The sequence below is a fragment of the Lissotriton helveticus genome, chromosome 6, assembly GCF_964261635.1.
Source record: "Lissotriton helveticus chromosome 6, aLisHel1.1, whole genome shotgun sequence".
NCBI classification, from domain to species: Eukaryota; Metazoa; Chordata; class Amphibia; order Caudata; family Salamandridae; genus Lissotriton; species Lissotriton helveticus.
In genome coordinates, this window is record NC_136067.1 from 231,322,322 (window position 1) to 231,338,772 (window position 16,451).

A 16,451-nucleotide genomic window follows, 5' to 3' on the forward strand; every position below is an offset into this window, starting at 1 on the left:
AAACTCTTCCCTCACTTTTTTTCAAAGCAAAACCCTTCCCCCCTCTGCCCCCTCTCTGCTTTTTCTGCATAGCAACCACCTCTTGCAAGACCTCTCACACAACAATGTTGCAATTGAACTCTGAACTCTCAGTGCACCTGCATATCCAAAGCATTCTTTCATTTAATGATTTTTTCTTCGCCACTCAAAATACATCTTTCAACGAACTCATCCATGCACACTAACTTTCTGTTTTCAGCAATCAAAATCCACCAATCACTCTTACTGCTTCATTAACACAGAAACTCCTCAGTTTTTTTCATTTTACACTCTCATTTTTTCAACTGCCATTTCATTGCCACACTTCATCTGACTGCAGGAGAACCTTCTCTCGCCATGTTTTCTGTCTGGATTGTTGGACATAGCTACATCTATTGGGCTCAAAGGTACGCTGAAAACAGGAATTTACCTAACCTCAATTTACAAGATGTGGAAATTAAGTGGTTTGGCCACAGAGGATTAAAATGTCACCAATTGATACCATTGGTGAAAACCTTTATGCATTTGCCAAAACCTGACCTGTTAATTGTGCACTGTGGAGGTAATGATTTGGGCACTTTGACTGGGGTAGGTCTGGAAATGCTTTTAAAGGACACCTTTGAGCAATTGATGGCACTTTTTCCTCAGACTGCCTTGGTATATTCAAATATATGCCAAAGACAGAAATGGAGGTGGTCGAACCAATTTTGTCCACAAATTGAGAAATCGAGGAAGCATGTAAACAAATCTGTTTCAGCTTACATGAGAGACCATGGAATGGGCTCCCTGTACAACAATAACTTGCGTTACTACATGCAAGATATCTACAGAGGAGATGGAGTTCACTTCTCAGATGAGGGCAACAGAGTTTTCACTCTGAATTTAAGAATGTGCATTGGTACCTACTTATAAGTACCTAAATGTACCATAAACCCAAAAGCTCTTCTCAGAGCTACCCTACATCTGATCACTCACAATTATTATTGTACTCTAACTTTTTTCACTAATTTTCAAGAAAGTACGCTCCCCAGAACGCTTCCCGGTTCGCGAACCGAGCGCACTCCACGCAAAAAAACTAAAAAAACGGTATATATTTTTTTGCCCTGCGAGAACCTTTCAAAGCCTCCACATCAAACCTAGGGGCTCAGGGACGATCTACTATGCCCCCTTATGGTCATTTGCCCCTTCGCTTTGGCCTCCTCTTGTCTCTCGATCCTACCGAGAGACAAGATGGCGGCCGCTACGGACTGTTTGGAATGTTTACAGACGCCGAAAAACCAATCAGCTTCGCAAACCTCCGTAACGCGAAAAGTACGCGAAGCGGAGCGCTGTTACAGATATATATCTTTTTTTGAACGTTAATTTCTCAAAATCCACTGGAGCACATATATTGAGACCTAGCAAAGGCACATCGGGCTACCAGTCCCTACAATTTTGCCAAGTTTCGTGCAAATCCATTCAGCCGTTCGATTATTATTATTATTATTTTTTTTGCCCCGCGGGGCCCTTTTAAAACCTCCACATCAAACCTAGGGGGTCAGCGAGGATCTACTATTCCCCCTTATGGTCATTTGCCCCTTCGCTTTCGCCTCCTCTTGTCTCTCGATCCTACCGAGAGACAAGATGGCGGCCGCTACGGACTGTTTGGAATGTTGACAGACGCCGGAGAACCAATCAGCTTCGCTTCACAAAGCTCCGTTGCGCGAAAAGTCCGCGAACCAGACCGCTGCCTGGTCCGCGCTTACAGATATATATCTTTTTTTAAACGTTAATTTCTCAAAATCCACTGGAGCACATATATTGAGACCTACAAAAGGCACATCGGGCTACCAGTCCCTACAATTTTGCCAAGTTTCGTGCAAATCCATTCAGCCGTTCGGGCTAAAAGTGAGGCCAACCGCCCTATGGAAATTAACATGGGAAAAACGCGTTTTGGGACCCCCCTTTTTTCTCGGCCCCCCCTTGACGAACCCCCCCCAAATTTTCAAAGGCTGCTCAGAAACAAAATGTGCCATTTTCCTGAAAATTTCAGCCAATTCCGTCCACAAACGGCAAAGTTATTAGACATAGAATTTTCAAAAAACCCATAAAGAAAAAATCCTAACTATATATACCTACTGGCGACCGCCAGTAGGTAATATATATATATATATATATATATATATATATATATACATATCTAAACTACTATTATAAAGAGAGAACAGAAACCTTTTGGCAAGGTAAACTCGGGAACCACACCTGATACATTGTAGAAATTGTCAGGGTGTGCAGATGGACATAGGCTATAAAAAATAAAAAATAAACGTACATTTAAAAATATAACTTTTAAAAAAAAGTAGTGCCCTGAAAGTAGCGCTGGCCGCGACGCTGCGCTGGCCACGACGTGCGTGATGACGAGGAGGAGCGGCGGACATGGAGCGGCGGTAAAGTGAGGAGCGCGGGGAGAAGCGGCGGCTCAGGTGCGTCATGACGAAGAGGAGCGGCGGTGAAGTAAGGAGCGCTGGAAGGAGTGGCGGCTCAGGTAAGGTAAATGCACATTGGAGTCGGGCGGGAGGGAGTCGGGGCGGGAGCGGGTGTGCACAGAGGGACGGGCGGGAGGAGTCGGGGCGGGAGGGAGTCGGGGCAGAAGGGGGGCGGGAGCAGGTGTGCACAGAGGGACAGGCGGGAGCCCTTAGTGCACAAAAAGCCTCAAATGCTGCCCCCAGCCCCTTTCTGCCCCAGGCAACGCTGGGGCGGGCTGCTAGTACATATATATATATATATATATATACATATTACCTACTGGTGGTCGCCAGTGGGTAGTTATAGTTAGGACCTAGTTTCCATAGGAAATCCGCAACATTCTATTTGGAATAACTTTGGTACCGGTCGACGAATACACGTAAAATTCTCCAGGAAAATGGCCTGCTCCGCTCCGCTCCTTCCCTGAAAGTTTGGGGGTGATTCGTGAAGTGGGGGCTGAGAAAAAAGGGGGTCCCAAAACGTGTTTTCCCCATGCAATTTTCCATAGGGACCTTTAGCCAGGGCTTCAGCCCGAACGGCTGAACGGAATTACACCAAATTTGGCAAAAATGTAGAGTTCGGTTCGCAGATTACCCTTTCTTGTAAATGGTGTAAATCCCTTCAGTAGTTCCTGAGAAAATCAAAAGTAAAATCATAGATATATCTATAGATGAAGTACCGTACTCTGTACTGTACTCTGTACATTCCCGAGCATGAGCTTCATGCTAATTGGCTGTCAACACTCCAAACCAAGTGTTGGCAGCTATCTTGTGCCTCGGTAGAACCGAGGCACAAGAAAGCAGTGAAACAAACGTTCAAAACACGCAAAGGGGGCAGGGTAGAAACACCCTGAGCCTGTAGGCCTGATCAGGGGGTCCAACGAGGACCCACAAGGCCAAATTTATGTAAATCTTTTTTAAATGGCGGGTTATACTTTGGACCTTCTCGAGCGCATAATGGAGGTTCCTGGTGGGCTAGTTGGCCCCCCCGGGACCTCCAGTATCCAAGGGGAATTAATTACCCCTCTGCAAACGCGTCAGGGGGCTGCGTTGCAGAGAGGTGTAAAAAGGGGCGTGGCCTCATTACACCTCTCTGCAATGCAGCCCCCTGGCGCATACTGGAGGTTCCTGGTGGGCTAGTTGGCAACCAGGGACCCCCAGTATGCAAGGGGAGTTAGTTCCTCCTCTGCAAATGTGCTAGGGGGCTGCGTTGCAGAGAGGTATAAAAAGGGGCGTGGCCTCTTTACACCTCTCTGCAATGCAGCCCCCTGGCGCATACTGGAGGTTCCTGGTGGGCTAGTTGGCCCCCATGGATCCCCAGTATGCAAGGGGACTTAATCCCCCAATTTAGAAAGCGCTACGGGGCGTGTTTGCACAGTGGTGAAGGTAGGGGGCGGGGCTTGAGGTGATATGTGTGCAAACATGCCCTGTGGCGCGTTTTAAGTTGGGGAATTAATTCCTCTTCAATCCAGAGGTCTCCTAGGGGCCAACTAGTCCAACAGGTACCTCCAGTAAGCGCCACGGAGCTGTGTTGCAGAGTGTTGTAAAAAGGGGACGTGGCTTTTGAATACTTCTCTGCAACGCAGCTCCCTGGCGCATACTGGAGGTACCTGGTGGGCTAGTTGGCTCACAGGGGACCTCAGGATTGAAGAGGAATTAATTCCCCAAACTAAAACGCGCCACAGGGTGGAGTTTTGGAAAAAAGTCCTCTAAAATCAGCCAAACTACAATTCCGATTTACTCACCTGTTATCTGGAGAGACCTCAGTGCTGCATCTTTCAGGTCACTCTTATTCCTGAAAAGTAAATTTAACTGAACTAACCAGTAACTCGAATTTCTTTCCTTAGGATATCATTGCCTGCTATATAAAATATATATAAATTAAAAAAATATAAAATAAAAAATATATATTACAATTTCAATATTTTTAAAAACATTTTTTCAAATTATATTAAAAATATGTAATGTGATTTAAAAAATAAAATATCTAAAAATAAATACTTTAGAACAATGTAGTAAATTAGTATAACAAATATATAACAATGAATACATTTAAAAATGATCATTTACAAAACCTTTGCAATTCACTGAAAAAACCATAGGTTTCAGCCACTTTATAGTTAGGAATTAGCATTTAAAAAACCTTAGAAATTCACTGAAAAAACCATAGGTTTCAGCCACGTTATAGTTAGGAATTAGCATTTAAAAAACCTTAGAAATTCACTGAAAAAACTATAGGTTTCACACATGTTAGAGTTAGCTGGACATTTCACTCATACAAAACCATTGAAATTCCCCCGTTATAGTTAGTTCAGCTAACTATAACTCTCGCGCCCGCAATGCACTGCTGATGACGTCACATATTACATCACTCATGACATGGTCAGTGACATCACTCATGACATCACTGTGACACCTCTGTCGAAAAGCAATTCTGCTCTGCTTCAAGTCAGTGAGAGCATTTTATATGCTCTTGCTTACTCAATGCAGAGCAGAGTTTGCTATGGCTGTGGCCAAGCCATAGCAAACCCCAATGTCCTGGGGGTGGGATCCCCGGGACATTGATGGAGCTGGCCCTGGGCGGCTGCCCACTTCCATTGCAGAACACAGCCCCGGGGAGGTGTTGGTCTCCGGGGCTCCAGGGGCCCCCCCCACTTCAAGTTTTGCAATTTGCCCCGGGGAGGTGGGGATCCCCAGGGCTGCGGAGGGATGTGCAGCCCCCCACATTATTGTTGAATTTTGGTCCAGGGAGATGGTGGTCTCCAGGTAGCGGCCCCCACATTCAATAATATTTTGCCCTTGGGAGGTGGTGGTTTCCAGGGCACAGGGGTTGCCTAGGACAACCCCCATCTAACTTTCAAAATATCCTGGGGAGGTGGTGGTTCCCTGGACTTTAATGCTATAAGGAAGGGGGCCCGTGTTACACTTGTCCCCGGCTCTAGGCCCACCTGGGGCTGATTACAAATAAGATGCAGGAGTCTTAAAAAAATGTTGGTGCGAGTCCCGGATCCAGGCTGACTCCCGCCGTCATTTTTTTGGCCCTGGCCTAGTGGGTCAGGTGTTTCTACACTGCCCACTTTTCTTTTTTTTAAATCTTTTTTTCTGTTACTCTGTTCAGCCAAGTCAAAGAATGGCTGCCAACACTTCCTGGTTTAAAGTGTTGGCAGCCAATCAGATCTCAGAACCAGATCGGGAGGGGTTGCGGATCCACTGTGACCCTATATATACAACTGGATTTTTTTTTACTACTGAACAGATTTTCACTATTTAAGAAAAAGGACTCTTTCTGCACCAACAGCTACCTTTCTGTCAAATTTGGTGTAATTCTGTTTTGGAGCTCGGGCTGTAGCCTTGTCTAAAGTTTCCTAGGAAATTAACATGGGGAAAACACGTTTTGGGACCCCCCTTTTTCTTGGCCCCCGCTTAACTGATCACCCTGAAATTGTCAACACAGCAGTTGAAGTGAGTGGCAAATTAGTTTTGAATATTTCATGAGGATCGATCAAACAACACTAAAGTTATTGGTAAATGAAAAAACGCTTGTCCTATGGAAACTAGGTCCTGACTATAACTACCTACTGACAACTACAAGTGGGTCTCATTCATATATATATATATATTCACTGAAAAAACCATAGGTTATAGACCATATATAGTTAGGAATTAGCATTTAAAAAACCTTATTTTACTCACACAAAACCATTGAAATTCCATATATAGTTAGTTGCACTAACTATATATCGCGCACCTGCAATCCACTGCTGATGATGTCACATATTACATCATTCATGACATGGTCAGTGACATCACTGATGACATCACTGATGACATCTCAAATGACATCACTGATGACATCACTGATGACATCTCATTTGACATCAATGACCACATCACTGATGATATCATTCATGTGACAATACAATGCATCTCCTCACATTTTAATATAACCTCTGTTTCACCCAGTGTTAAATACAGAATATAATTTTTGAAACCATTGACACACCAATACTAGTTACTACATACGCACTCACTGATTCCTACGTCTACACACACCTTCACTCATTCACCCATACTATCATTCATACATACAATCACTCATCTTTACAACACTATCATATGCACTCATACACCTATACAGACACTCACAGTCTGCCACTCATCCATGGAGTTACTCACACACCTAGTCAGTCCTGTAAAGAATCAATGACACTTCCATTTTCTTGTCTATACAGTTAAACATAGAGCACCTTACATTTTCAAACATATACTAACACATACTTACCTTGTTATACAATCATTGATACAAGTACACATTGATCTGCACAGAGTCACACACCTCCCAGCCAGCCACACACACACTCAGTCTCCCATACAAATACTTGGACAATCAATCAGTAACCCATATAGTTAATCATATAGCTACTGATCAAAACATGCAGCAGTTTACAGAACAACAGACATAATGATGCACAAATTAAGACACTTTAGTCACTAACCCATGCACTCAGTGAGACACATTTAATCACTCACTCATGCATTCAGTCATGCACCTACTAAATCCTTTGTCCAGACACTTATACTTCCACTCATTCTTCAATATGTAAGACACATTTTAACTTTACAGAAACATACAGTCACTGGATGTTGTCATCAGTGATGTCATCAGTGATGTCATTTGAGATGTCATCAGTGATGTCATCAGTGATGTCACTGACCATGTCATGAATGATGTAATATGTGACATCATCAGCAGTGGATTGCAGGTGCGCGATATATAGTTAGTGCAACTAACTATATATGGAATTTCAATGGTTTTGTGTGAGTAAAATAAGGTTTTTTAAATGCTAATTCCTAACTATATATGGTCTATAACCTATGGTTTTTTCAGTGAATTTTCAAGGTTTTGTAAATGCTAATTCCTAACTATATATGGTCTATAACCTATGGTTTTTTCAGTGAATTTCAATGGTTTTTTAATAGCAAATATCATAAGCTGTCGAATGTCAAGTACGTGGTAAGTGAAAACATTTTCGTGTTTATGCACACTGATCTGCTTTGAATGGTGCCCCCCCCCCTCATTTCTATTAGGAGTACTCTCTCTTTGCAGATAGTGAAAGGTAGTTAACGCAGGTCTTTGCCCCCATTGTAATCCGTCGTGCCTGCTTCTCTCTCCATTTGATTCATTGTTATCCAAGTATTTACTGTTTTAGAATTAGTTCTCTTTGGTTCATTCTCTATTTACAAACAAACACAGAGTCGCAATACTCTGTTTAGTCTTTGCAGATAACGAAAAATCGTGTAAAAAAAAAGAAAAGGAATCGAGCAAAATCAGTAGGCCACTAATGGGATCTCTTTTTGACCTCGCTAAAATAGAAACATTAGGAACAACCCCTCATGACAAATACAAAACTAGTGAGATGAACTGAACTCCACACAATGATGGCTGCAAAACAGCTCTGCTCCGCCACCCACCCCGCCCAAAATAACGATAAAGAACGGCTGCCATGATTGGTTGCGGAATGACCACGACGGAGCTACGAAATGGTGCTGCTCTCATGCTAACCCCAGCTTCAGTCTGAAACATCCAGAAACACTGTAGACTACCAATTCGATCAGTTCCGGTAGCGCCCCAATGTAACCCGGTAGAGAAGAACTAGCCCTCCCCTCTTTGACTGATGGTTCTTGTTGCCTGTCCCTTCTGTTGTCATTTAACAGAACTATTTAGCCTGCTGAAAGGGGTTGTGTTCCGACCGCTGGTTGGTGGAGACATTTTGACTATATTCTGTACCTGCGTTGTCGCGTAATGCGTCATATGACGCGCCGCGTTAGCGCATCCGGAAGTCATCCGGGGCGCGCAGCGCGTAACGTAAGCATAACAAGTCATGTGACTTGTTAATAAAACTTTTCATTGGTTCATTTTACTTTTCTTATTGTAATGATGAAAGGCTTGATCATATGACCTAAAAATTACGCTTTTCATTACTTCCGAACATTATTTTTTCTTAAATATATGTTATAATGTTCCAGGCTAATGTACTTTCCCGGAAATTTTACAACTGTCCTGCAAGTAAAATATATTCTTTTTTCGAGAAAAAGAGCGTTTCTTCGTCCCATGACGGAGCCGTTGAGCAAAAGAGGGTCGACCTGCTGTCTTAGTCGCCGATACGCCTGAATATGAGATTCTTATCGATCACTTTATGTTGCAGGAATAGAAAACACAACAGCCCTTGACCATTTATCTTTACTGCGTTCCTTCGTATTATACCTTTTACCCTTCATGTAATTGGTCTGCTTTATTTCACTTGCCTTTTAATGATTCTAAAACAGTGACTATTATTAAAAACTTTACCAATGTATATACTACTACCATGTTTTCTTTTAAAAACCTTTATTGTGAAAATTTCATTATACAAATACGAGCCTATAACCACGTGGGCCGGCCACGGAGCAAACTGTAATCGTATATGATAAATAGACATTTACACTGTAGAGGAACGTAACGGGCGGGCCATTAGGTTGCAAGAACTAAGGTGTCTAACAGTTACGGAATCGGTGGACGTACATTTTATAATTAAAATACGACAGGGCCAGTTACAATAAAATTATCTAGATATACATTTGCGGGCAAGTACCATGGGTGACGTTAATTCGAACTTTCAACAGTACAGTAATCAATAACACATCAGAACTTAATATCAATAGGGATGTCGAAATATTCAATCAATTCTCGTCCCCGCCCGCCATGTGCTTCAAAACTGCATACGTATCTCGTGATTTCAAGGTTCTGCAACCAGTACACAACAAGGAGTTACGAGTCCCATTTATTCTGGCGCCATTTTGGGCGAGGACGGGCAGGTCCAGGATATAGTCAAAATGTCTCTACCAACCATCGACTATGATGATGTTCATATGCTGTATTTATTAGAGTAACACTCAGATGTCCACATGAAATAAATTTGCCACAATCTAAACATGTCATTTTAATCTTTCCAAAGTTCTTCTAAATATTTGGGACCGTTTCCCTTGCCTCTGAAGCTCTCAGTGCCACTTCTTTGATGAATGTACTAGCAGGTCAGGGGTTCTCCTCCAAATCTCTCTTTTATGCAGCACTATAATTAATTGTTGCCACCTCTCCATATGACGATGCATGGTATAGTTACCACAACTATATTTTTTTTCGGTTCCTCTAGAGAGTTCATCGTGGCAGATGAAGCGTGTAACGTACCGGGCATTTACCTTTTTTTGCATGTACAGGAAAGGAAAAAAAAATCGAGCGTCCGAGTTCTAAGGTGTCCCAGGGCCATTTTAGTGGACCAGGCCCAAATCCAAAGAACAGGCCGCCATTTTGAGAGTCCTGTTGCAGCCGCCTGTCGCTGTAGCATCAAGAGCAGCCGAAACTCAGCTGAATGGCAACTGAAACGGTAAAGGGGCGCCCCACTACAGCAGACGAGCCAGGCCCAAATCCAAAGAACTGCTATCTCACACGCTAATGGGGCGACCCACGCCGAGTTTCAGCATTGTAGGATGACCACACAAGTACAGCAACTTGCTAGACATCACCTCGGTGCCATCCGGATCTCGGCGCCCCACTGCAGATGAAGTGCCTCTCAACTATGAAACCACCACGGTGACATCCGGATCTTGGCGCGTTGTGCTGCCTTCGGCCTATTCGCACATCGGTCCGCTACTGACGCCATCTCACAGGCTAATGGGGCGACCCACGCCGAGTTTCAGCATTGTAGGATGACCACACCAGTACAGCAACTTGCTAGACATCACCTCGGTGCCATCCGGATCTCGGCGCCCCACTGCAGATGAAGTGCCTCTCAACTATGAAACCACCACGGTGACATCCGGATCTTGGCGTGTTGTGCTGCCTTCGGCCTATTCGCACATCGGTCCGCTACTGACGCCATCTCACAGGCTAATGGGGCGACCCACGCCGAGTTTCAGCATTGTAGGATGACCACACCAGTACAGCAACTTGCTAGACATCACCTCGGTGCCATCCGGATCTCGGCGCCCCACTGCAGATGAAGTGCCTCTCAACTATGAAACCACCACGGTGACATCCGGATCTTGGCGCGTTGTGCTGCCTTCGGCCTATTCGCACATCGGTCCGCTACTGACGCCATCTCACAGGCTAATGGGGTGACCCACGCCGAGTTTCAGCATTGTAGGATGACCACACCAACTTGCTAGACATCACCTCAGTGCCATCCGAATCTTGGCATCTCAACGCCTAGTGGTATCTTCCATACAAAAAATATTGTTACGCTGCCTTTGGCCCCATTCGCACATCAGTCCGCAACTTAGACATCACCTCGGTGCCATCCGGATCTTGGCATCTCAGCGCCTTGTGGTGTCAGTCAGAAAATATTGTTGTGCTGCCTTCGGCCTATTCGCACATCGGTCCGCTACTGACGCCATCTCACAGGCCAACGGGGCGCCCCACGCCGACTTTCAGCATTGTAGGATGGCCACACCAGTACCACAACTTGCAAGACACCACCTCGGTGCCATCCGGATCTTGGCATCTCAGCGCCTTGTGGTCTCTTCTACACCGGAAATATAGTAGAAAATATTGTTGCGCTGCCTTTGGCCCCATTCACACATCAGTCCGCTACTGACACCATCTCACAGGCCAACGGGGCGCCCCACGCCGACTTTCAACATTGTAGGATGGCCACAGAAGTGCGACAACTTACTAGACACCACCTCGGTGCCATCCGGATCTTGGCGCGTTGTGCTGCCTTCGGCCTATTCGCACATCGGTCCGCTACTGACGCAAACTCACAGGCCAACGGGGCGCCCCACGCCGACTTTCAGCATTGTAGGATGGCCACACCAGTGCGGCAACTTCCTACACACCACCTCGGTGCCATCCGGATCTTGGCGCGTAGTGAAGCTGCAGCAGCTGCAAATAAGCTTCAGACAGTGTTACAACCGCTGCTCAGAACTCTCAACTATGACACCACCTCGATGCCATCCGGATCTTGGCGCGTTGTATTGCCTTCGGCCTATTCGCACATCGGTCCGCTACTGACGCCGCCTCACGTGCCAACGTATTTTCTCCGCATTTTATACCCTATGCCGCATAACAGGTCATGTGACTTGTTTATAAAACTTTTCATTGGTTCATTTTACTTTTGGTTTCCTAATGATGGAAGGCTTGATCATATGACCTAAAAACAACACTTTTCATTGGATGAAAACTTTTTTTTTCCCCCAAACGATGAAAGCCCCACCTTGTTTCTGGATGTTTCAGACTGAAGCTGGCGTCACCATGAGAGCACCACCATCTCGTAGCTCCGTCGTGGTCATTCCGCGAGCAATCATGGCAGCCGCTCCCCACCAGAAGCCTGCAGGAGTCGGGGCCCCCAAAACTTTTGATGAATTCTCAAGGCGGAGGGGACGCTTTCGAGAATGGGGTCCAAGACCTAGCAGACAAGCGTCCGATTTCCAAGGTGTCCCAGGGCCATTTCAGTGGACCAGGCCCAAAAAGGAAACAGCCTGCCGCCATTTTGAGAGTCCTGTGACAGCCGCCTATCGCTGCACCGCAAGAGTGGGCGCAACTCAGCTGAATGGCGGATTTTGACACAGTGGACCAAAAGCGGACGGAATGGCAACTGAAACGGTAAAGGGGCGCCCCACTACAACAGACGAGACTCCACCTGGAGAGGCCCGTTCACGCCGCCTCCCCCGGGGCGCTCCACGCCGTTATTCGGAGCAGCATTGTAGGATACCAAAACCAGTGCGGCAACTTACTGGACATCACCTTGGTGCCATCGTTCTGCTGCCTTGGAACTATTCGCACAACAGTTTGCTACTGATGACCCACCCCCCGCGACGCCCCACGCCGTTATTTGCTGGGTGGCAACTTACTAGACATCACTTTTGTGTCATCTAGATTTCGGCGCGTTCTGCTGCCTTGGAACTATTCGCACAACAGTTTGCTACTGATCACCCACCCCCCGCGACGCCCCACGCCGGAAATCTGGACGTTGTGCTGCGTTGGGACTATTCGCACAGCCGACCGCTACTTCGTTGTTTTTCTCTAAAAATGTTTATATGTTATTACTATTTTTGTTTTCTTGTATATATTTATAAATTATTAAAGTTTTATAATCTTACTACTTTGTCGGAGTGCTATATATTTTTAATGTGACACATAATTGTAAAAACTTTGATGTACAAAGAGTCATCCCTGGAATCTTCCGCTTCACGCTCGGTCCCCTCCCCAATCACAATACAGAATGGTTTTCAGATAATAGCAACGCTTCTGCTGTGACGGATCTCATCGAGTGTGGGCCTTGATCTACTATAACTCCTTTGAAGACGGGTGATTCTTTACAGCTGTGGCCATAAACTACATCTGCAGGGCTAGCTGATAGCCTAGGACCGGCCTGGACAATCGGACACAGAGGAAAAGGAGTGTCAGAGGGTGCGGTAGTGAATAGGGCGAAAGGGAGGTGTCGGGCGGGCACAGGGTGTGATTCTCAGGGAAGAACAGCGCAGATGGGGGGAGGTTTATTACCCATGCATAAAACAGAGAGCGGGGGTGACCACTGCCTGGGGGAGATGCTTGCGAGGGTGGGGAGCCATGCTAAGGATCGACAGCGTTCACAGAGTGGATCTGGTCAAGGCATCTAAAATGGCTGCCGTGCACGACAAAAGTGTGGCATTTGAAAAAAGACAAGATGGCGCACACAATGTTTTTCAACAATTCCTGATTTCCTTCGAATCGAACGTTAACAGACGTTGGGGCATATTACCAAAGTTAAGCGATATTTATCCCTAACGATGCATTGCAAAGATTTTTTTACCGTCAGAAATTATCGCAGATAAACCTTGCTATTATCAAGGTTTATCGCAAATACGATAAAAAACGAGCGCAATGCATTAATGTCGCTGAAAACTCCGCGATATTCATGCATTACCGAGCTAATGCTCTTAGCCATGTTATCCACCTCCCATTGGATAACATGGCTAAGAACTGCTCAGGGCAGCTGTTACTTTTTGGAGATATTCGCGCTTATCTCGAATATTTCCAAAAGTTGATAATAGGAGATAGCGATGTTAGCGACTGTTTCCAGTCGCTAACATCTTGGCATGCCCACTTTGCATGTCATTAGTGATAAATATCACTCACATGCAAAGTGGGACCCAAGATGGTCGCTATCTCCTACTAGCCGTCGCTAACTGGTGTTAGCAACAGCTAGGTAATACACATATAATTTTATCTCCGCGAAGCGGAGCGCTGTTACAGATATATATCTTGTTTTTGAACGTTAATTTCTCAAAATGCACTGAAGCACATATATTGAGACATAGCAAAGGCACATCGGGCTACCAGTCCCTAATATTTTACCAAGTTTCGTGCAAATCCATTCAGCCGTTCGATTATTATTATTATTATTTTTTTTTGCCCCGCGGGGCCCTTTTAAAACCTCCACATCAAACCTAGGGGGTCAGCGAGGATCTACTATGCCCCCTTATGGTCATCAGCCGTTCGATTATTATTATTATTTTTTTTTTTGCCCCGCGGGGCCCTTTTAAAACCTCCACATCAAACCTAGGGGGTCAGCGAGGATCTACTATGCCCCCTTATGGTCATTTGCCCCTTCGCTTTGGCCTCCTCTTGTCTCTCGATCCTACCGAGAGACAAGATGGCGGCCGCTACGTACTGTTTGGAATGTTTACAGACACCGGAGAGCCAATCAGCTTCGCTTCGCAAAGCTCCGTAACGCGAAAAGTACGCGAAGCGGTGCGCTGTTACAGATATATATCTTTTTTTGAACGTTAATTTCTCAAAATCCACTGAAGCACATATATTGAGACCTAGCAAAGGCACATCGGGCTACCAGTCCCTACAATTTTGCCAAGTTTCGTGCAAATCCATTCAGCCGTTCGATTATTATTATTATTATTTTTTTTTGCCCCGCGGGGCCCTTTTAAAACCTCCACATCAAACCTAGGGGGTCAGCGAGGATCTACTATGCCCCCTTATAGTTATTTCCCCCTTTGTTTTGACCTCCTCTTGTCTCTCGATCCTACCGAGAGACAAGATGGCGGCCGCTACGGACTGTTTGGAATGTTGACAGACGCCGGAGAACCAATCAGCTTCGCTTCACAAAGCTCCGTTGCGCGAAAAGTCCGCGAACCAGAGCGCTAACCGGTCCGCTGTTACAGATATATATCTTTTTTTAAACGTTAATTTCTCAAAATCCACTGGAGCACATATATTGAGACCTACAAAAGGCACATCGGGCTACCAGTCCCTACAATTTTGCCAAGTTTCGTGCAAATCCATTCAGCCGTTCGGGCTAAAAGTGAGGCCAACCGCCCTATGGAAAACTCAATGTTAAAAACACGTTTTGGGACCCCCCTTTTTTCTCGGCCCCCACTGGACGAACCCCCCCCAAATTTTCAAGGGCTGCTCAGAAACAAAATGTGCCATTTTCCTGAAAATTTCAGCCGATTCCGTCCACAAACGCCAAAGTTATTAGACATAGAATTTTCAAAAAACCCATAGAGAAAAAATCCTAACTATATATACCTACTGGCGACCGCCAGTAGGTAATATATATATATATATATATATATATATATATATATATATATATATATATATATATATTATTTATTTATTATTATTTTTTTTTTAAACCTTTTTTTTTTTTTATTAGAGTTGTGCAACACAGAGTCATGACATTAACAGCATCAATAATCCAATACAGTATCATTTACGGTACAGTCAGCGGACAAACATCATCGTTACAAGGGCTGGAACAGTGTAAATATATCCCCTCAACATCCCGGAACAAGAGGTCACTCTACCTGAATCACTCCCTCCACCCACATAGCGGGGCAAATAGTGGGGAGACCATCTCACCCCCGTATCCAAGTATCGCCGCAGGCAGGGAGGAGAGCTACCTCCGGTACCACCGGCCCATGGTCGTCCCAGCCCCAACCGGTTTCCCAGCTATGGCACCCGGTAATTTAGAGTGTCATCTGTGTGTCAAGTGAGAGTGGCTCCGCTTAGCCTTCCAGTGGGCCGTCCGTGGGAGGACAGTTAGGAGCGGAGTACAGCGGGTCAAGGCCCGTCCTATCGTGTGAAATACAGTATGGCGAGAGTGGTGTAAAGCACCTATAAATGCTCACAGGCCCGGTATCGGCTCGTCATCTCCAGAGGAGTCGCTGTGGCCCGCTTGAGACATCCAGTATACCTGTAAGGGGGACCAAAAGTCACTGGGTTTGCAGCGGGCAGGTAACAGTTCTGCATAAACGCCGTGCTAGTCCTGGCAATACGTGAGATCGTCCAGCCATTCCTTAAATTTTGGTGCCCTGCCCCTCCCCCACCTGCAAGCAATCCTCCTTTTTGCAAGTAGCAGCGCTATATCCACAAATTTGCGGTCTGACTTGGGTACGTTTTTGATATATCCCAGTAGCATCACCACCGGTTCAATGGAAAGAGGGCCATCGATCATCACCTGGAGCGCAGCATGTACCTGCTCCCAGTATTCCTGTATCACGCCACACTCCCAGGCCAGGTGGAGGAAACCCGCGCCCTCTGCACGGCATCTCGCACATCTGTCGTCTTCCGAGAGTTGAAATCGCAGCTTCCTGACTGGGGTATAATATTATCTCTGTACGAACTTATAGTGGATAATTTTCAGTCTGCAGCTAGAGGAGACTCTGGCAGTGACCGAGCAGCAATATCTCCACTGTTCGTCAGTGAGTGCAGTGGGTAGGTCTGAGTCCCAGGCAGTTCGTGCCTTGGACAGAGCAAGAGGGCGTTGCTCCCGAATGGCTGTATACAACTTCGACACCAAGTGTCTGCCGTCCGACACGAGCATGACGTGTAATGGCAACACTGTGCCCAGTTCCTCCGGGAAGCTAGGGATTATATCCTTCATACCCTGACGG

The 16,451-nt window shown here is 45.6% G+C and overlaps 1 protein-coding gene across 1 annotated transcript in view; it reads right to left on the bottom strand.

Moving 5' to 3' along the window:
• LOC144762237 (adhesion G-protein coupled receptor F3-like) overlaps nt 1-16,451 on the bottom strand; it is a 405,409-nt gene that overhangs the window by 226,030 nt on the left and 162,928 nt on the right. The window lies entirely within an intron of this gene.